The sequence below is a fragment of the Vanessa cardui genome, chromosome 12 (assembly GCF_905220365.1).
Source record: "Vanessa cardui chromosome 12, ilVanCard2.1, whole genome shotgun sequence".
Lineage (NCBI taxonomy): Eukaryota > Metazoa > Arthropoda > Insecta > Lepidoptera > Nymphalidae > Vanessa > Vanessa cardui.
The window spans coordinates 138,568-161,496 of NC_061134.1; the positions used below are offsets into that span (position 1 = coordinate 138,568).

The 22,929-nt window shown below is 33.4% G+C and overlaps 1 protein-coding gene across 1 annotated transcript in view; it reads right to left on the minus strand.

Annotated features, from left to right (window-relative positions):
- Window positions 1–19,563, minus strand: part of LOC124534344 (calcitonin gene-related peptide type 1 receptor) — a 135,569-nt gene extending 116,006 nt beyond the window's left edge. Inside the window, exon 1 of the mRNA XM_047110124.1 lies at window positions 19,443–19,563. The gene's annotated coding sequence lies outside the window, so the exon portion shown is untranslated. The remainder of the gene's footprint in view (window positions 1–19,442) is intronic.
- Between the last annotated feature and the right edge of the window lie 3,366 nt (window positions 19,564–22,929).

Consider the following 22,929-nt stretch of genomic DNA (forward strand, 5'->3'; position numbering starts at 1 on the left):
AAATTAACATGGATTAGATATGAAAACCGTGGTACTAACCGTGGTATTCTGGGCTTGAACATGTTTTAAAATTTACATGTTTTAACCACTCGTTCATCTTGGTTCCATCCACTGGAACAATTCACAATATATTTTTGTAAAGTATTATTTTGAAAGTCGCAAATTTTATAAACAAAATGTTGATTTAAGAGAGATGAGAGGATATCAGTTGCTCATATTGGATACGCTGTGCGCCGTGAGACGAGTGTAATAATTTATTGATTCATGGGAGTAGTAACCTCTACGTACGCGTCAATGCTTTGATTGAACTAACTAAAACAATAAAACATTTCATTGAAGTTACGTTCCGTTTTAACGTAACGATTCCTTAAGTCGGCGTCGCCGCAAATGCGACACCGACCTTGGCAACTAAGACGTAATGTCCCTTGTAACCTGCCTGTAGTTACACCGCCTCACTCACACTTAGAACACAAAAATACTGAATAGTTGCTTTATAGCAACTATTCAGTATTTTAATCGTAATTATACGATTATAGCAACTATTCAGTGTTTATGTAGTGTTCAGTGATGTAGTGTTTTATCGTATTAATTCTTCAGATATAATTTACTGGGTATTCCTTCTCACCTACAAATTCACATATTTAACAGATTTTATTTTTAATACGGTTCTATGTAGTATTAAAAGTATTTTTTGTACCTACATTATTTCCTTCATCGCTCCTGCTCTTGGAAGTTAGAAGGACTGCCTAGTTAATTATATCTTCGAATAAATCAACTCATATAATAATGATCGAACTTCACTTAGGAAGTTCGTTTGATCATACATAAGTATTCATTTAAAATAGAGCTCACGGCGTTGCTTCGGTTGCACCTGCTAAACAACGAAACAACGATATTAAGTAAGGGTGGTAAACGTTGATGCGGTAACGCTACGTTCGGTTCAAAGAACTTTATTCCCACCTTTAACTTTACTTTATTCTCACCGCGACAGTGTCATTTGCATGAGAACTTACAGCTAGCAAATAATAGAAAAGTTGTTCAGTAAAACACGGAAAAGACGGAACAACTTCATTTAAATCATTTAATTTGCGGTTAATTTTCATTAGTTTCCCTCATGTTGTTAGTTAATTGAAACAAATTTACGAAATTGGATTCAAAGCAAACATATCACATTTCACAGAATAATTATTCGACTTCTTTTAACGTATACTGTAACGCGGGTAGTGGGGCATCGGGCCAATATAATTAATAATTGTCTTATGTCCTCCAACGGTGTTCTGGTGTGAGTTTATTACATACAGGAAGGATGGAACATAGTTGCCACCCTTGATGGTGTGGTGACGGCAAAAATGGTTAGTTAATATTTTTTATTTTTTATATTCAATTCGGTAGAGTTGTACTATCAAATATCCGCCTGCCTTCCTCCATTGGCTGCTCTAAAACAAGTTTCCAATATTGCTGCCGTCGTAAATATTTTATTGCACGATACAATGTTGTCACGAAAGCTAATAATCGTTTCGCCTCTTTGCTCGCTTGTGTTTGGAGTTGTCGGAGCGCACTCCGAGTGCCGGCTGCTATCAATGCCAAAGTAACCTTCGAAGTAGCCTTTGTGATATCAAATTGCTCTTAAGATTATTTGTATGGAAGTCTGGTGACCTACGGTTATTAATCGACTCCTGGATATTATTTAGGAAGGCTACCTCGTTACGTGACTAATAAATGTCAAATAAGGACTTGAAAACTTCTTACATATTGCAATATTAATGATATTAATTGTGAATACATTGCGTTTCAAATATCGGCTAAAATTTAATTGAAGCTTTGGAAGTTAATTTAAAGTAGATATAAATAGCGAAATATATATAAATGGAACTGCAATACATACATGCAATTGAAATAAGTTTATATAAATGGAATTGCGTTGTATTATAAATGAAAATAAATTAATCAAGTTTGTATAACACAGCAGCTATCAGCAAATCGCATGAAATATGTAAGCCTAAGGTCTGTTTATCTTTCTTCTTGCTGTCGGTGAAATATAGTATTTATATAATTAGCATTGAAATATATCTGAAAGGGCAAGTATATCGTTTCATTGTAAACGTACTAACGTACGTGTTATCGTCATCTTACCGACTATGTAAATTAGAAGCAGAAAAAAAGATTAACGGAGGTTAGAGTTTACAACTATTAATAATTAACACGACTCACTTAAAGAGCAGTGAAGGCTAAATCCCGAAGGCTTATACACGTTGTGGTAGATTGCCCAAAACATTGTAATAATTCACAACTAAACTAAACCTAGATGATGGAGATTATCACACAGCCAACGTAACATTTACGTAATCATTTTAAAATCGATGTTTGTCTGAATATACAATACACTGCTTTACCGCCGGATAATACATCACCCCCCCCCCACGTTAATCGGTGGTAGGGAGAGGAATGTGACTCCTGACCCGGTTCCAGATTACCCACTTAACTACTTGCACACCCTATCCGTCATGGAGAAGTGTCAAGGGATCGCTTGTGCACACTTCCGTGACGTCACGTTGGCTGCACAATAGTCGCATAAAACACTTTTTATCTCCGGCAATAAAAACTGCAGTACAGCGTCATTACAACATACAACAGAATATTACGTCAATGTAGCAGGCAATAAGTATTTGATTTAAAATAAGTTTTTTTTCTTAATTTCTGACCCACAAAGCATTACGAATCCTGTGTAAGCGCGTAGTAAAGGCTACAAATGGACGCTTGCTTTTTTATTTATTTATTTATTTATTTATTATTAAGATACACCATCGACTTATCATAATAACTAACACAATATTATAATGCACTAAATATACAATCCAGTATGATTTGCCTTTACAGGTGTATACAACATTGTTGGCATTTGTTTGTGTGCGATTACATGATGCTATTAAAGTATCATCTAAATAGTATAAAACTAAAACAAAACAAAATAAAAGCTAGGTGCAAACAAAGTTAAAAATTAAGAATTAAATTAATAACAATATTAATCCACTTAATCTAGATGAGATAGAGAAGAAAAGTGCAACAAATAATTATTAACTATTATTACAATCATTCTTCGTCATAAATAACATCTAAACACTTTCTAACAAATTTGGCACAATCTTGAGGGTGAAAGATATCGATGTCACCCTTAGACGAAAATTCGTTATATGTTGCCATGAGTCTGTTCAAAGGAGAATATTTCCCTACGTTGGTCCTGGAACTTTTCAGATTAAAAATATTCGTAATAGGGTATCTTGGAATAGATCTTGGGACATTTATTGGGATCTGCTGGAGAATATCAGAACATAATATTTGACCATGGAAGAATCGAGCTTAAAGTAAGATAACCTGGTACGATAATCGGCACGGTAGGGACAATTTCGATCTTTATAAGCCAAGAAACGAGTGAAGCTACGTTGGACGCGTTCGATTCAATTAATGTGAACATTGTAGTAGGGGTTCCAGATAGGAGATGCATATTCGAGGTTACTGCGAATTAGTGCTTTGTACAGGGTCAAGATAGAGGCAGGATTATTAAAATCTTTACAAATCCTTTTAACTAGTCCGGTTATCTTCCAGGCTCGTAATGTTATTTGGTCAATGTGTTCTACGAAACTTAATTTTTTGTCTAATAGGACTCTTACCGACGTGGGCGCACTAAGCGTTACATTATTAACTGAGTACTGAGAATACAAAACGTGTTTTTTTTTTAGTAAATCTTACATGATGGCATTTGGTTGCATTTAAATCCATTTTGTTGATTCTACACCAGTGGGAGATTGAATCTAGGTCTGCTTGTAAAAATTTAATATCGTCTATGGAGTCTATTGCATGATACAACTTTAAGTCGTCTGCGAATATAGAACATTTGCTATACTTAATATGGTTATTAATATCGTTAATGAATACCAGGAAAAGAATTGGGCCTAAATGTGAGCCTTGCGGTACTCCAGAGGTAGGAAAATATGCAAATGACTTGTATCCCTCCATAGTTAATCGTTGTGTTCTGTTGTACAAGTAAGACTTTACCCAGTTCAGAAGGTTTCCATGTATCCCGTAATATTTTAGTTTAGCCAATAGAATATTATGATTAACAGTATCGAAGGCACTACTGAAATCTGTGTAAATCGAGTCGATTACTTTTTTGCTATCGATACCATTTGCTAGATCAGTAGTATAGTTAGTTCAGAAGGTTTGTAACGGTGGATTTTTTTGAACAGAACCCATGTTGCTGACGAGATATCACGGTAGAAAAATGATTAGTAATTATTGGACAAATTATTCTTTCCAATAGTTTGGAAAATAAATTTAAAATAGAAATTGGGCGATAATTTTTTATATTTGATTTGTCACCTTTTATAGATGGGAACTACATTCGCGATTTTCCATTCACTGGGAAAGGTTGCTGTATTAAGTGATTTTTCAAATAAGATTTTTAAAGGTAGGGTTAAATATTTATAATTTTTTTTAATAAAAAAAGCTGGTATCCCATCTGGTCCTGCTCCTTTACTTGGATTTAATGATTTTATTGCTCTTCGAACGTCTTGTTCAGTAATATCTACTTTATTAAGTGAAAGCTGGGGAAAACAGTCCCCCAAATCTGATTGTGCAGAGTTATCGGTAGAAGAGAAAATGGAGGAGAAATTAGTGAGGATTGTCTGGCAAATAAATCACAGATTTCTTCTCCTTTACATGCCACCTTGTCGTTCAAAAACATTTCACCTGGGAGGTTGGAAGACATTCCTCGTTGTTGGTTACTAAAAGACCAAAATTTGTTGGGATTTAATCTTAATGATAATTCTGTATTTGTAACGTAACGCGAGTAACAAGTTGTAGTTAAAGAGTCTACACGTTTGTTTAGTAGCCGAAGTTCAATTTCGTCTCGGGGATTTAAATATATTTTATATCTTTTGCGAATTTTTTCCCTTTCTCCTATCATTCTAATTAAGTTACGTGAAAACCAAGAGGGAAATCTACTATGATGCAATCTAAATTTTGGGATAGTTAAGTCTATTGCGGAGTATAGTAATTCGTAAAATTTGGAAACGGCAAGATCGACATCAGTAATTATTGACAATTCTTTATGCCAGTCAATTTTACTTAAACAAGACTGTAACAGAAAATAGTCTGCTTTTTTAAAATTATATCGAACTTGTATATTATTTCTTATATATTTCATTTTATTTATTTTAATATCTATGTCTATAGGGGGATGATGCAAATCGATTTTACTTATTGGAGTTTTGCTCTTTAGAATAGAAATACCATCAAAATTAGAGAGAATTATATCAAGAACGCGGTCGTTATAATTTTTAATATGATTTATTTGTTTGAGATCATTTAGTGACATAAAGTCCACTAAGAGGTATCCCAAGTTACAATCATAGTTCGTAGGGCTCAAGCCGGGATACATGCTCTCATCGTAGACCCAATCTATGAAACTAAGATTGAAGTCACCTAGCAGTACAACGTTCTTAAAATTTGAGAGAAACACTTTATTGCAGTTTTCTAGAAGACCATCTAATACTGTAACAGTGACTGGTGGAGGGATGTAGATAGCACCAAATAAAGTCTCACCAACATCGTTTTCTTCTAGTTTAACGGAAACCCATAGATCTTCAAAAGGACTTTCAAACCGTTGGATTCTCTTGGAGTGAAATCTTGTGGAAACAGCTATGACAACTCCGCCGCCAATTTTATCTGCCAGCATTGTTGAGTTTCGATCCCTGCGATAGACGTTATAGTTGGAATTGAATAATTCACTATCGCAGACACTATCGTCTAACCATGTTTCGGTGCCCACAATCATGTCAAAATCTGTTGTTAATAAAGCCAATCTTATTTCTTTAGTTTTTGTTTTAAGACCTCTGAAATTCTGATAATATATTCTAAAATCAGCCATTGGGATGGTGTTATATTCAGGATGATATAGAATCTTTGCTCTAGGTTTAATAGTATACAGTCATAAATTCTTATAAACTCTTGTTGTTTTTTTTTTCGACCATACTTCACACAATCAGTGACACATTAGACTTAACATGTATTTAAAAAATACGTGAATATTCACATAATTTATTGCGTCACCTTCATGGTGCACAATGTTTTAAACATGTGTGCATCCCGCAGCCGTGTGAACTGTATCTCAGAGAGACGTGCTGAGTATCGAGCGTCCCTGTTTCCGCTTCTACAGCTTCACACAATCGCTTTGTGATCGTTCATTTGCAATTCAAAAATCGCCATTCGAATAGTTGAAGGACGACGTTTTCTAAAATATTTTCTCATAAGCTACTGTAATATATATTTAAACATATTATGGGGAATAAGTTATTGCTCCTTTACTTTCCTGGGTGTGCGAAATGTATTCTATGTGGTCCGAATGAGTACAGATTTCTACCAGTGAATAAAAATTGTATTGCATCCGGAAATTAGCTCGACAGACAAAAAAATAAATTTCACCTGGTTTTATTATTAATGTTCTTACAATGATCAAACTATTTCATCAGTATTACAAGGTATTTTGCTGAACTGTTCAAAGCAGTAAAACATTTTCGTTAGAATGTCACAGTGCAGCTCTGCCTTTAATCGCTTTCAAAAGGAACAATGCGGACTGCAGCTGATTACAGTCCGGACCGGTCGCCCAACAGACTACTTTATCGGCTTCATTGCAACCGATTCATAGAGAAACTAATATTATCCGTTCGGTGATCATTACAAGTCAGTTTGTCAAGGGATTCCTTTGTTTGGGTAATGTTGATGAGCGTATCAAATTAATGAAAAGTGGTAAAACTTTAAATTCAATGAGACATTATACTTCTTTTGGCGCGTTATGAAAAATGTCAACTCAAGTTTAACTTTAGCTAAACCACCACAGTCCAGTCAAAATAGACATTTGGCCTAGCCAAAATTCGCATAGAGCTGAAAAATGTAATGTCAAAAATCCCCTTCGATTCTACTTCTGCAAAAAAATGTATTGAAGGACAAACTTGGCAAAATGAGCTTTTTTCCGTTTTTCTCGAAAACGGTAAGTTATCGTAAAAATAGATCACACAAACAATAAAAGTTGTAGATCATATTATTCTCTACAAAAATGGTCCAGTCAATTTTCTCTTACGACTCACCATTCGTGCGATATCGCGATTTTAACTATTAAAAAATTCATATTTTACATAGTATTATGCATTCATATTTTACAATGTATGATTCTGAACTGTACAGTCAAACGTGGTTTAGTGAAGACCTGTAATTTACCAACATGACTCGCCTGCAGTCGAGTTGGTTTGTTGAGCTTAGTTATTGACCGCGGATTGATTACATAATGAAATAAATATTAATTTATTTTATTACCTTATGTAGAAATTACGAGACAAAAATTATTATTTTAAAACCGAGTTGACAACCATAACAATGAATTGCCGAAAGCTCATTAGAATTCTCGCCGTCGCCGGGCGATCCTACACATTTAATTAAAACCTTCAGAGCACTTCATCTTAATATATTAAAAAGCCTGCCCTACTCGCGTGTACAATTAGCTGATGAAAATAAGGTTGTTTTAACTATCACTCCCTAGAAAACTTTGGACTTACAATTAATCATTTCTGGGAAAAGAAATTCGTTTTTATAATCAAATTCCGCAACATTTTGATGATTAACTACGGCACATTACTTAAAGAGACTTATATGGATGACAAAAATAATATAAATGTTGTATTCTCTTTATTTAGTGTAATAATAAATAAATGCGGTTAATTGGTGGCCAATAAAATAGGAATTGTTGTTAATGCAAATCCGAAAACAATATATGAAATATAGGAACAAAGACCACAACAGATCCCGTGGATGAATGTGGTTCACAATTGATTTGGTTGTGAATGTGAAATTATTTGACTTATAAATATGGCATATTACTCAAAACAAGATTATATTAATGATAAAAAAGAGTGCATTTTGTTGATCAATAGGAATGATACATATAAATTTAATTGTACTTAATTAGTCTACTTTGTGATTTTAATGGTGGAAGAGAGTAACACTAACATTCGTTAACATTTTTAACCATTCAAAAGATTTTATGAGCCTACTTGAATTATGGTCTTAGCTATGTTGCTGGTACCTACAGCAACCTGTGATATTTTCAGTATCACAAGGCCTTATATCAAAAATATGATCAAAAGGTAATGACTCCTGTAACTTTTATAGTCTGATCGCCATGTTTGATTTCGTGTGTCGTTATGATGCCTGTGGTATTTCGTAATGTAATTTTTGTAAAGCTACTAGTTGACTTATAACAGCGCAAACATGTTCTATTAGTGGGCATGAGATCCATCTCCTAATGATGACAATGTTCGTACCTTATCCACTGGGCTGTTTCCGTTTGAGTTGCGATACTTTGCTTTAACATGAAAAGGGATAATAATTCTCCACATCCTTTTTTGTAGTTAGGTAAAAAACTGGTTTGGAGCGCTCAGTAATGAAATAAAAGTAATCGACGGGCGACGAGAGTCAAGAGGCGTTTGAGGTAAATTCGATTTCCTCGTATGCTCTCACTGAAATTATGGTGAGACTTGTTAAAAATAATTCCTGTGTGTCTACTCAAAAAACGATCCTACTCAATAAAATGTTCAATCAATCAATCAATCAAAATAAACTTTATTCGAGTAGGCTTTTATTAGCACTTTTGAATCGTCATATTACAATTAATTGAAGCTACCACCGGTTCGGAAAGTAGATTCTACCGAGAAGAACCGGCAAGAAACACAGTAGTTACTCTTTTTAACATTTAAAAAATACAACGTCATGTTAATTAAATACAATTATTTAAATTAATGAATCCTGCTTGGAAGTCAACAAGTATTAACTCCACGCTTTTTTATCATCTATAAAATCTTTATATTAGTTATAACCCTAACTTAAGTTTACGCTTGGCGATGACGAATCAGTCAGACAGCACTTGTTAAATTAATAGACAATTAATTGCTGGTGATCGCGATATTAGAAAGAACAGTAACAGCTGGGCTAAGGCCTTCTCTACCAGTAAGGAGAGAGTTTGGAACATATTCCACCACGGATTAGCAAACACGACAGCAAAAACAGTTTATCTTCGTAGTTAACTCCATACAATAATTTAAACTTTAAACAGTAAATATAATGTGATTGTATTAAATCTTGTAACATTACGACTCAAACGCGCTCGTAAAAGCTTACTTGAATAAAGTCTATTATGGTTTGAATAATTACCGAATACGTGCGATTCGTAAATTGAAACGTTTTTCATTTGCACCTTCATGAATACTAAGTCCTTTTTAACATTTTGCACGCTGTGTTTGATGTATCTATCTACATTTTTCAAAAAGTGGGTATAGGTACAGTTGCTTTACAATATATTTACAACAATATTAAGAGAAAAAGACTGTAACAATCGTTATAGACGCACGAGGAGCAAAGTTAGACAAATAACAGATATTTTCCAACTTTACACAAATTTTATACTTCTTTTGCGGGCGCGGTAGTCGTTTTTATAATAAGATTCCAGAGTTGTTTTAACTTTACAAATTAATAAATTAGAAACGAAATGAAAATTGTGGCAATTAGGAATTACCGAGTTTCGTGGCGATGCTTCCCGTTGGAATCACTTTACGAACCGACGGTACTTCAACATACAGCACGCTTGTGAGTGGGTGGGCAGATGTTAAGTAGGTTTTATTCTACGCAACTCTTTTAGCCGTGTTTGCGCTCCGAGTGACGATCGTCCAAACACACAAACTTTTAAATTTATAATATTAATAGGATGTACCGTTTAGAACAATTCGAAGTATGATAACATTTCGTGTTATTTAATCGAACAGAAGGCTCCGGGAATACAATAAGATACAAAACCATGATTTGCACATCTAAACAAAAAATCATTCAAACATTTCGTTCGAAACCACTAATAAACATATCTCGGTCAAACTTATAATAATATCGTTGAAATAACGATAGCGTTTGTCTAATTGAAATGAGCAATGAGCACTCTAAATCCGCTCGGAATCCGTTCAGATTAAACTCAAACAAACCTCTAAGTGCATATCTATTTCTGAAGATTGTATAAACAGTTGTTCTCTGCGGATATAACTACCGAGCCGCGGGCAGTCGCTAAGATCGGGAGGATCACTGTAAAAGTTTCACCGCTGCGATCATGCTAATCTGTATTGCAGTAGACTGGGGGTGCAGAATCTAATGCTGCTTATTTTTAATTAAAATTTGAAAGAATCACAGAAGACTAGTTATCATTTTTAATTACTTCGGCTGCTATTTTATTTGATACAAGTTAGAATATAATAACGTTTGTATTTTTAGTATTGTATTTTTTTATCAGTAAAGGTACATAAAAAGGTAAAAGAATAAAAGTAGCAGCCTTTAATTACGCCGCTGTGTAAAGCCTCCTCTGCTTTAGAGAAGGTTTGTTGCTAATTCAACTACATAAAGGGAGTCGGTACACGTGCTCCCGATTTTCATAAAAAATAGACGTATGCTGGTTTTCAAACCTACACCGCCGAGCGCATAAAGTTACCTATGACGCTTGAATGCGCGATCAGCACTGGCCTCTACTATATAATTGATATAACGAATAATTGTAATGAAGGATCATAATATAAGAAACGTGTCAAGAATATAACCCCATGCAAATACATATTATATAGTCGGTCGCAGCCTTGGTCATTTGTCTGCCTTTTAGATTATAGTTGTCGAGTACTACTAGATCATGCTGGATTCAAAATAAGGTATGAATAAAACAAATCTAACTGAGATTCAAATCTGGATGTGAAAATGACAGAGGTAAGATATCTACGAGCAGTAATATTTAAATAACGTAATAACTTAGTAAAATGTTGCGAGACAAAGGAAGCATTTAATAAAGTGAATCTTTTTTATAAAAACTTTGATTAAATTGTTACGTCGTGTTTAACGTATAATTAATTTTATCAAATCGAATCAAAATATTCTTTATTCAAATAGGATCACCAAAACATCTGTTTTCGATGGTTATGTTATGAAAAGTAGGTTGTACCAAGTACTGTAACCGGCAAGAAACTCGTAGTTTTAATCACAGAATATGTCAATAAAGTAAAATATGGGTATATAACTACAATACTACAATATGCCTAAAAATTAACAACTACTAAGTCCAAGCTTAATTATATTATTATTCATTAGCATAATATTAAGTTATATATTGCCTTATGAATATATTGTTGACAATAGATTTTTTTTTTATAAAATGAATACAGAACGAAATCATAAACTAGTTGTTATTGGTTCCTCTTTCCTTGTCGTATCTTTAACCTTGTCGTAACAACAATTGTTTCTTTCGTTTTTACAGACTGAAAACTGTTTCAAGAGCTGTACCGTTACACCAAAGCAAAGTAATACGTAAGACAGTATAATTGGAACTGAAGTCAAATCCGACAGCACTCGCACCTCGCGGTGACATCCACGCTCAATTTCGATTTATACAGATTTCCTTCTTCAGAAAGCCCTACTCCGATTCGATTTGTAACGGACTCATACACCTGACGCTGGAAAGGATGGAACCTTCGCATCGAAAATGTAAACATCTCACATCACCGTTCTCCGCGAATTGGGGATTTACACGTCACGAAATTCTGTCGAAACGTAATGTTGTTGAATGTTATTATGTACACAAAGCTCTCGTAATAGTAGAGAACTTAATATAAACATAACAAGCCTTCATAGCACTACGAATATTATTCAATACAAGTTTGTACAGTTGATTAAAACACGCGAAATTAAACACCACGCTGTTTAATGAATAAAAACAAATAACGAATTAACCTCTCACTCGCTTCTCTCGTGTATCTGCATTCCGAAAGAGTGGTTGCTTTAAATTTATTTGTTGTGATTAATTCATGTTTTAAAAGTAATTTATTTTAGTCTCCTCGCGTTAAACATTTATTAATTTATTTTTAAACCCGCCACTATCAAATTTATTAATTTCAAACATCCTCGAATATAAGTATCTAGTGAAAAACGTAAATATATTTCTTTATTATTTTCTTTCCTCTGCCTCAATGTTGCCTCGAGGAGTTCTCTATCTCAGCGATAAAGCCGCGTCTTTTGCATCTCCCTTGTCCGTTTTAATTGAAATTTAATTGCTGCTAGCAATTTTACAAATAATCCCATTTGACATTGAAAATCAACACGATGTAGGTAATTCACCCTTAGTCAAGACAATCTGATTTTAACTACGAAGATTACCTTTTGTCATATAGAAATGTAAATATTTATACAGAATATTTTCTACAAATCATACTGACTTAGCTTTAATTTATTAGTTTAAGGGTCGTCGATAGATTTATTTAAAAGATAAGAACGTCTTCCGTGATCTCCACCGCAATTAGAAGCGATAACAAGATAAACAATAGAAAACTTTTTTGATGAATATTTGCATAAAACTGCATTCAGCGTATGGGACAAAAACGTTTATTTAATGCCGTCAGAAATAAAGATTATACATACACAGCATGTACAAAGAGATTTGAAAATGATTTTTAATCTTGTAATTTACTTAGTTTAGAAATATGATAAATATAATGGAATAAATTACAATTTTTTAACCAATGTATTTTATTAAGACAATTTATATGTTACAGGCTTACAATAAAAGTTGAAATTGAATTATTCTTTGTTTATTTTTGTTTAAAGAAAGTAATAAAATGCAGAACTAGATATTATAAACCTATCAAATCAGAATATTCGAAGGGTCTTAAAGAAAATGTTACCCGGAATTTCGATACAGGCAATGTACACCTAATCTACTTATGAACTCTACCTTATTACGAGAGAGAGAATCTGACACTTTGATTAGCTAGCGTCAATCTACAGTCAGCTCGTCAGAGTCACATATTATAAATAACTACTCATTGAATAAAGTGCAAAATAATATCGTATACGTGTAAAGGCTTAGCAGTAGTATAGTACGGTCCGAGCACGTGGAGGTGACGGGCGGGTGTCGCTAAACAATGCGAGAGATTAATCGCTCGATGCTTATAAGGAAACTTTTGTTCAGCCTCCAGCGCTCGCGTTCACTGAACGACTTAAAAATAAATGCGTCCGGAAAAAGTTGAAAAGAAGCGTGAATTGCTTTTTTGGCCCAAAAAACGAGGTTCTATTAAATTGTGGTCAGTCATTGCTTGGTTATATTCAGATGTTATCGAGGGTCAGTCTTCGTAAGCGACTAGTTCAGTTGCTAAAGGATATTTAGTTGATAAAATCTACAAAGGAAATTACACAATTAATCTATTTTTTAATAATTTGATCGCATATCTAATGCGATAAAATTTAGTTAAACTCTATACTAAATGTAAATAATACTTCAAGAATGTTTGAAATTATGAAGCAATGTTAACTTAATTTAATAACGGTTTGTACTGTAAGGTTAGAGCCTATTCCACCACGAACATTCTAATGGGGAACAGGATTGACAAATTTATAACAATGGAATATAACGGGTCATTGGAAGCGAAACGAGTGGAAAATGGAATTTAAATAATTATTATAGATTTAAAAATTAATTGTTGTTCAAAAACACATTGTGCCACTTACTTATATGTATCGATTACAAACATACCTAATGTTTATTTATCATTAATAGTAATAATAACATAAAATATATATTAAGAACTTTAACAAAAGCGAAATATTATCTATCGATGACCATCTATCAGGAAATTTGTGGAAAACGACGTGACGACATCAAACTCACATTTATCCCGACACGTCCTAAGCCTCCCTCACCAGTGGACCCGGCACTAATCAGTGCTATTAATCTTCTTATATTTACGCTAAAAACTCTTTGCGCACCGAATAATAATTGGCTCGTATCACTGCAGAAATAATAACTATCTTGTAGGTACAGAAACTAATATATCATGTCGCTTGCGCCTGTAATTACGCCTGTGTGCTTTCATTCGACCCTTCAAACCGTAACACGCAATACGGAGTTCGGCGTTAAAATAATTGATGAGGAGGTGGTATGTAAGCAGACACGCTGAAGCAAGGTCACCGACCAGACACCAATGCTTTTGTTTCCATGGATTTATATATTTTCATGAAACAGAATGATCTGTTTCAAATAAAAAAGAAGACATTTTAATCGAGCTTTATTCGGCGGAATACCCCGTAGCTTGTAATTTTGTCAGCACCCAACAACAGTGTGTTCAATAGTTCAGCTCAATCTATTTAATGTAACTAATTAAAAAAATATTTGTAAGATTTGATTCTACGTGTGAAGTGTAAGATAAGATAAGAATAAGAACCCCGGAATAGAAGAGTAGAAAGGCATGACGGCGTTAGAACTTAATACCATCTGTCTTCACAGCATACGAGTGATTCTACCCCCCAAGGCGCTATGACGTTGACGTCAATTAACAAATTATTGTTAATGATGATCAAGTGTTTAGCGATTAAAACGTGAGGTTAGTTATTCGTCTATCACCACGAGGGTCGCCAGCTGTGACACACGAGCCTCCTGATCAACACATGAACCCAATAAACCATCACTATGTGCTTTAATCAGGAGGCGCTATTTCAGTCAACACAATAGTGACCAAAATTTAATATACAAGAGAAATGTAATTTGTTGGACTTTCTGATTATATAAAATAGATATATATATAAAACTTTTATAATACATACCTTCGTATATTCGATTTTATTTTCAGAAAGTTATATATTACAGTTAAGCGATATACCCACTCTATGTATCTCCTCCATCTCTTGAATCACGGCCGAAAGTGAGACAGGGTAAAAAGGCATTTCGTCCTTGATAGATGGCTAAGTAATGCTATTTATGCTTCTACCGATAAAGGCTAACGGTTGAGCGGTTACTATGTTTTGTGACCTTCCTTCGAATGTCCAATTTGATAACAGAAAGAGATAAATCGGTGTCACCCCCATAAAAAGTTTATTAGGATGGTCGTTATAACAGCTATTCTTAGATGGATATTTGTTTTTATTTTCGTTTTTACTGTTCATCTACTCAGTAAGATATTTAATAGGAAAAATCTATCATATTAGTAAGGGTTTACTTATAAAAATATGACTTAACTTTTATTCTTAAAAATAATACTAAGCACCCATTTCAATGTTACATTTCAAAAAAATTACGTGTTGTATATGCGTGTGAGAAGTTCTAAGATCTAATTTTTACGAACTTTCATACAAAATCGTCTATTAGCCCTACTACTACTACTACGAGTACGTTCCATAAGACATTTTTTTTTTTATATAAACCGATGGGCAGTTAGGTAAGTCAGGCGCATTGTATGTCAGTCGGTCTTTTTAAAATGAAATTACATAGTTATTAAAATAATTCGTCTTGAAGTATTTTTTTAGTCATAGATATAACTTTTTAAGGTAAGCGTACTAACGAAAGAGGTAATTACAATTGGCAGTGACGTGGAATAATTCCTAATCCGTCTCGTATAGAGCGAAGGAATTTTTTACTTATTATACATTAATTTCAAATAATTCAACTTAGTAAATACAACGAAAGTTATGTTCTAATTTATAACATTGTTTAACGTGTGTTTAGACACCCATTGGTGGCTTTGTGCAAGCTAGTCTGGGTAGGTACCATCCACTCATCATATATCCAATATCCAAGGCAGCAATAGTTATTATTAATGTGTTTTGGTTTAATGGCCGAGCGAGCCAGTGCATTTATGTATAGGCATAAGGGACAAAACGTTACGTTACTGTCCAAAGTTGGTAGCGCATAGGCGATGTTAGGAATGATTACTTACTATCCTTCTATTCTAATCTATATAAAAATAATAAACTCACATAGTTTTAATCTGTTATTTTAGACACAATACATGATCAAGAATTTTCCGGATGCATGGAAACATAAAAATCTTACTCATGCAGATTAATCATTAAATAAAGATTATAACAATAAGTCGTATTGCCTTACTAATAAAATTATTTACTTTACTTAAGCGAAACTTAGATTTGACTCTTTCTGACATTATTGATTTTTCGGACGAAAGAATTCACAGCATTTTATAACGTATCACCTGAACAATGAATAAAGGAAAACGATTTGTAAGTACTTCTGATAATTCGTTGCTTCAATTTCGAAGTTCATGTCATTGTAGGCTTAGTGGACTTATAATCGGTTTAAAAAAATATTTTGCCCGAAAACGTGACAACGGCGCTATTGGAATAGTTTTCTAACTTACCTTTGTGTTTTCTTTTTTTCTATTTTGAACACGTACGCACTTTTGTTTGATTATTTAATACTGGTGTTGACAAATGCTACATATTTAAAAAAAATACTGCGGGAAATATTTTATATAGACAGAATAGAAAAAATGTCCTTTTCAAAATCCATCTATATATTTTAATGATAATTACTTCACTGACAGTGAAAAGTTGGCAACTGCAGTTGATAAGATAGCACCTTTACCTCAGAGCCAGATAAGTGAGTTATTGTCAAGAAATACTCATAAAGAGACAATTTTCCATGCATCTATTCATAGGTAAATCGTCGTTCCTGATCTGATCTTCCTCAGATCATGACAGGTCCGAACAAAATGTCCTAACCAATATTATGAATATGCCCGTATTTTATATGTACGCCCGTATTATGACATACGGTGACAGAATAATAACGAAAAATTAATACCCACACCCACCAAGAAGGACCCACTCAAAAACCCACCACTGACGAATAGGCCTTGACCTTTCCTTATTTAAACGCCTTTATATTGTTGACCTATTAAGGTTTTAAGGCTTTGAAGTCGTAAATTTATATTTAAAATTACTACACTTATAATAATGAGCTCAACGTATTATCTGCCTGAAAGAAGTTTATAAAAATACAAAGCATCATTCATAATGATGAACTTTGTATGTTTTATTTTTATTTTTCGCACGCTAGCTACCTGATGGACATGAAACTCTACACCGCTAGCCTTTAGCTTTTATAGTATAGCTTATATTATGTAAGAATATATGTATGTAAATAGTTATTATAGTTATTAAAGACGGGATATTTACCAAGTTTGTATAGTTTTTTATTTGGTTTATTTTTACAAGAACAAGACATTCGTAGATAATGTCGAAATATCGAGCTCCACCGAATAACAATAAAAAACATGGTAAATATCCCGTATTTAATAACTGTAATAATAAAAATGACCATGTTGATTTAACAGTCTTACATAATTATCATAAGCGCGCCACTGCATTACGTGTCTAATTTGTGCTTATAATAATTCATCTTGTATGAAATTTTTACGCTCAAAGCTTTGCTCGACGAAAGGCCTTGTACCAGTATATTTATGAATTGGTATGATAACATAACAAACATATTTTGTATAGTTTACTTGATCGTAGTGACCTTGATTTTTTGTAAAACCGTCTAGCTGAATATCACCTAGTTTCATGTATTCTAATGTTTGTATTTTAATATTTTATATTATTGTATTCGGTTTGAAGGGTTAGTGAGCCAAATTAACTAAAAACATAAGGGCCATTACATAAAAGCCCCAATGGTCGGTGGCGCAATGGCAAAATTGGAGACAAAAAAATATTTTTTCACAGTGCCAATGTCTACACATGGTGTTGAACACTTACTATCACGTGACCCATTTGCTCGTACTTGCCTACATCATAAAAACCTCTCCACGAAAAATCCACTTGTCCGGTTTTATAGTGTACATGTCGAGTGAGGATGTCACGTTCCTAATAACTAACATATTTAACATTTCCTACCCAGCTGAGGAGCTGAGTAGGAAAAAATTTATTTATTTATTTATTTATTGCTTTAGAAATACCATCGGCATATTCACAAATCATATTTAGGAAAAACAACAAAAGAAAACTTGTACAGTGTGATACACCATTACAGGTATTTACATTTTACATTTTACAACTTACATGTTAACAAGGGTAACTAAACACTACACTCAAACATTTAATAAAATCTGTGAGACTAAATTTTAAACAAAAAAAAAAAAAAAATATATATATATATTTATATATATATTTATATCTATTAATTAGTTATTTATATTAACTAAGTATGTACCTACTTATTATAAATGAAAAAATACATATATACCGATAAGTTATTACTTTCCTCGGTCAATTATAATAGGTTTTGTTATTACAAAACGTAAATAAAGGCTTACCCAAACAATTATAAACATATTTAACTAAAAAAATAGGTATTATACATTTCATGTAAGTGAAATGTATAATACCAATAGTAAAGTGTGTTATACAGTTTTTCTTTTGAGATGTAACGTTGCTACACACTTTGGTTCCGCTTGATTAATTGCATTTGAGCAGAAGAGTTTTACTGTTAGGTGCACGATTTGAGCTTAAGATTCGCAATAAAGAATCGAAATAAGAAGAAAACCTTATCATAAACAACGTACGTCCAGTCGACTTTTTTATCCTCTACGCCAGTGAAGCTCGTTTCTTCTTCTTGAAATTCCCCCTCCACTGGCCGCTTACTTTCAACCCAAATGTCGAAACGCAATACGTAGTTTTAATAATATATATTTAGAATAATTATTTTGACTGAAAGAGTATTTGCCATTTTTCATATGAATGTTAAGACTTTTTTTTACAGCACAGACTCCTAATTCGTATTACGAGTAAGTGCTGTAAAATTTAGTTAATATGATAACTATGTGTTTCAAAATGTCAAAATTAGTTGTTTAATTAATAAGTGCAAGGAAATGTCGATTTTCATACATATTTTTTTTAATATCGTAACACCCACAGTGTCAAATTACTTTTGTTTAAACAATGTGACAGGCGGACTCGGAGGAACGAAATTTGTAAGTCAACAAGTTTCATCTTTTAAAGGCTTATACTTTTTGTCAATAATAGTCATCAGGCTAAACTCGAATTGTTGTCAAAATGAACAACAAAGGAGTTTCAACACGTTGATTTCATTATAAAATGTGCAATTTCTGCTTCAAAAGTCGTACGCTAGATATCGTATAGTATATTTATGTCACTATTTATTTTGTGTATCAATCTGTAGATTATTTTCCGAAAATTAATTAGACCTGTTGTTTTGTTTACATTGTTCAAATTTGATATTCCTTTTCATCACCGAAACAACAATATATTCTAATTTCTAGAATACCTACTAGTTTGTAGTTTAGTGTGTTAATGGTAGACTTCTATTCCCGAGTTACCGAGACATCAAATTATTATGTCTCAATTTAAACTAATAAATTTCTCTTTCAAATATAGCCGTATTTATTTGGCAAAATTAATTTTAAATCTTTGTTTAATTTCAAAGGAAATTCATAATTTGTTTGATACAACCGAGCCTTTGAAGTCGCTTATTGTTAAATTACTTAAACAAATAAATATTACCATTAATAACATACCTTTGAAATAACGTTTTAAAATTCTAAGTGTACTTTAGTTGGTAAATGTTTCTCCCACTGGGCACAGATAACGTAATTCGACTTCACCGAATCGTGTCGGGGACTTTCGGGGACCGCGAGCGATCGTAATGGCCACCCAGCGTCGACTGCCGTACATCGCTTCTTCAAATAAATATTGTTCAGCTCGACAAGGAACAAAAACATTGTCAGATACAGAAGATTATGTCAGTTTATTGGACGAATACTATGTGCCAAATAAATTGAACTGGAAGCCCCTCTTATTTTCCTTATTTTATGAAACATAAAGGATTACTGTCTTATCTATATAAGCTTTTGCGAACTTTTCGGTATAATGTATAATATTTACGTACATTAATTTTGTTCGTTACTGCCACGTGGCTGTCTCGTGGCTTACTTAGATTACAGATCACAATGTCCTGGGTTCAAGCTCTCGGAATACTCATCAGCTCGATGCATTTAATATTTTTTTAGATCTTAATTGTCTAACTTTGTCTTTCTAAAGTTGATCAAATTATTACCACAATCCAAAAATCTCTACTATCAATTAATCGAGGACGATAGTTAAATTTTTCTTCAACGCGGGAAAATCTTTTGTTTTAATACCAAAACTATAACAAATCGACGCATATTTTTAATAAATTGTACACAAAAACAAAATAAGTATTTATTTAATACATAATGTTAAGGAGCCGAATTTCTTTTGCCAGTTATTCTCTCTTCAGCGTATTTTCTTTCCCGTACCTGTGTTAGATTTTTTAACGATATAAAGAGTAACGCTTCTTTATTGAACAAAGGATTTGGTTTGATTGATACAATAATGTTCCCGCATAAATAAGTATTACTGGCATCAAAATAGTCATAAGCAAAACCTGTAGACGCTGTATCTAATAAAACAAATCTACTAACATATATTTTTTATAAAAATACATAATTCATATATGTTTTCATATCTAATGCTTTGATAAATAACATTACAGTTTATAGATCAACTTTGAAAGGGTACATAATTTTATTATTATTTTTATGACATTCTGCGTATTTACATTTCTCAGATGTATCGTCAAATGTCAAAGGCTAAGACGTTGCCTGTTCAATAAATCACATAATCCCTTTAAACAAGGCAAGTGAACATCTGCCATGAAAAATAAAATCAAATATTATGTTGCGATATCTCGACGTAAATGCGAGGTCTTTGAGAAATATGGCCCGATACGCGATACTAAATTACGGGGCTATTATTTGGAATTAAATTTCTAGGTAATTTGTTACAATAACGATAAACATGGTTTAATTGTTAAAGATTAGCAATAATTTTGCTCGTAGATAGCCAGAGCTAAATGATATCGAGTGTGAATGTTGGATTGTCACGTAGTTAATAAGCTTCGACACGAAAACGAGAATAGCTAGAGATGGCGAGCTAATGTTTAGGTATAAGTCTGCTCAGTCACAAAGGCGCGTGCCCCCGCGTCAATTATCAGCGTGCATTAAAAATTATGATCTAATTTGTAATTTTTTGCCGTCTTTATTATTAAATTAGTTGTGAGAGTGTAGAGCTCAGACGGCCCAGTGGTTAGAACGCGTGCATCTTAACCGATGATTGCGGGTTGAAACCCAGACACCACTGATCGTTCATGTGCTTAATTTGTGTTTATAATTCATTTCTTGCTCGGCGGTGAAGTAAAACGTCGTGAATGTTGTGCATTACACCAACTCGCATTAGAACAGCATGGTGATATGCTCCAAACCTTCTCCTCAAAGGGAGAGGAGGCCTTAGCCCAGCAGTGGGATATTTACAGACTGTTGCTTGACTGTCTTGAATATGTAAAGGCAAAGGCGCGTCTTCGTGAGTGAATATACACCATGTTAGAAAGAATCAGCGTGATATAAAATAAATTCCCTAGTTTTATAAATAGAACGTCTTGACATTATTGAGAAATTAAGAGGCTGAGATTAAATTGTTAGATGAAAACTTATATTCACACCGTATAATTATATTGAGATTGCGAGATTAGGGGGATCAGTCACAAAAGTAAATAAAAGCAAAGTGTGTTTAAAATGTTAGAATTTTTTGATTTTGATCACCTTAAACTTAGTTAATTGCGCAAGATATAGGTTAAACTACGTAAAATGAAATCGACTATATATACTTATTGAAGGGTAACTGAGCCAGTGTTGATAGGTTATTGAGCCAATGTTACAGGCACTAACATATCATCTTATTTAAATCTTAATGGCTAATATTAACAGCTCCATTTATGGTGGTGACAACATGCTATTTTCAGATAGCCCTGTTACGCGTGTCTGAGTAAGGAAATATTTAAAGTACATCTCGTTTTAGCTGACATAAAACACTTGATCAAAAATATGGCTATATATTATGCAATACACAAATCGCAAAAAATATTTCAACTAATCGTATGCAGTTGAATTGAACCTGCAGCATTATTTGCTGGGTAATTAATCTTAAACACAATGCAACATGCAATCGAGTACAAACTATGGCAATGCGCGCGTTCGTTGAAACTTACTCGTAGTTCAGCAGAGTTGGCCGAAGCAAAACAAACGCAACCGTCTGTTAGAGGCGGTTGAGACGGGAAAGGTGTTAATTTGCGGTTAGAGATCCTCCCTGACTACTGCGAGCAAAACGTTGAGTGAATGGAAATCATTTCTCAGGTCAACTCCTTTATACCCTACGACAGTGAAAATATCGTAAGGATAGCAACCGGCTCACTGTTTAAGTCAACTGAATCATTTGTAGGAATAACTGAAGATCATAATAATATGTAATGTAAAATAATTTATGAATTCATGAATAATATAATGATCGGGTCTATTTGCATGTATCTTTAATACCTTTAACAAGTTTATTTGAAGATACAAATACGAAGTTCTCACAGAGAACCATTACAACTAAAATTTAGTTAAGGAGTACCTCCTACTTCTCAATCATATCTACACCTACTATAATTATGTATATTACATTCATTAAACTATTTCATAAAAAAATTGTTTTAACACATTTTATCTACTTTTAATTTAAAGATACGCCCTCAAGTTTTCAGTCTGTCGCGAAAACTCGACATCCGTTCTGAGGCAGTTCCGTTGCGTCTTTTCTGAGCATTTGTTTTTTATAATGAAATTTCAGTTATTTTTAAATTTGCCTATTAATATATTTTAAGCTCATTTTTATTAAACCAGTTGCTGCCGTTCTCACATTACTTACGGTTATGTTTTAATAGCAAACTCTTATTTTCCAATACTCTTATTTAACTTGGTGGTAGGGCTTTGTGCTAGCCCGTCTGGGTAGGTACCACCCACTCATCAGTTATTCTTCCGCCAAATAACAATACTCAGTACTGTTGTGTTCCGGTTTGAAGGATGAGTGAGCCAGTGTAACTGCAGGCACAAGGGACATAACACCTTAGTTCCCAAGGTTGGTGGCACATTGACGATGTAAGGAATAGTT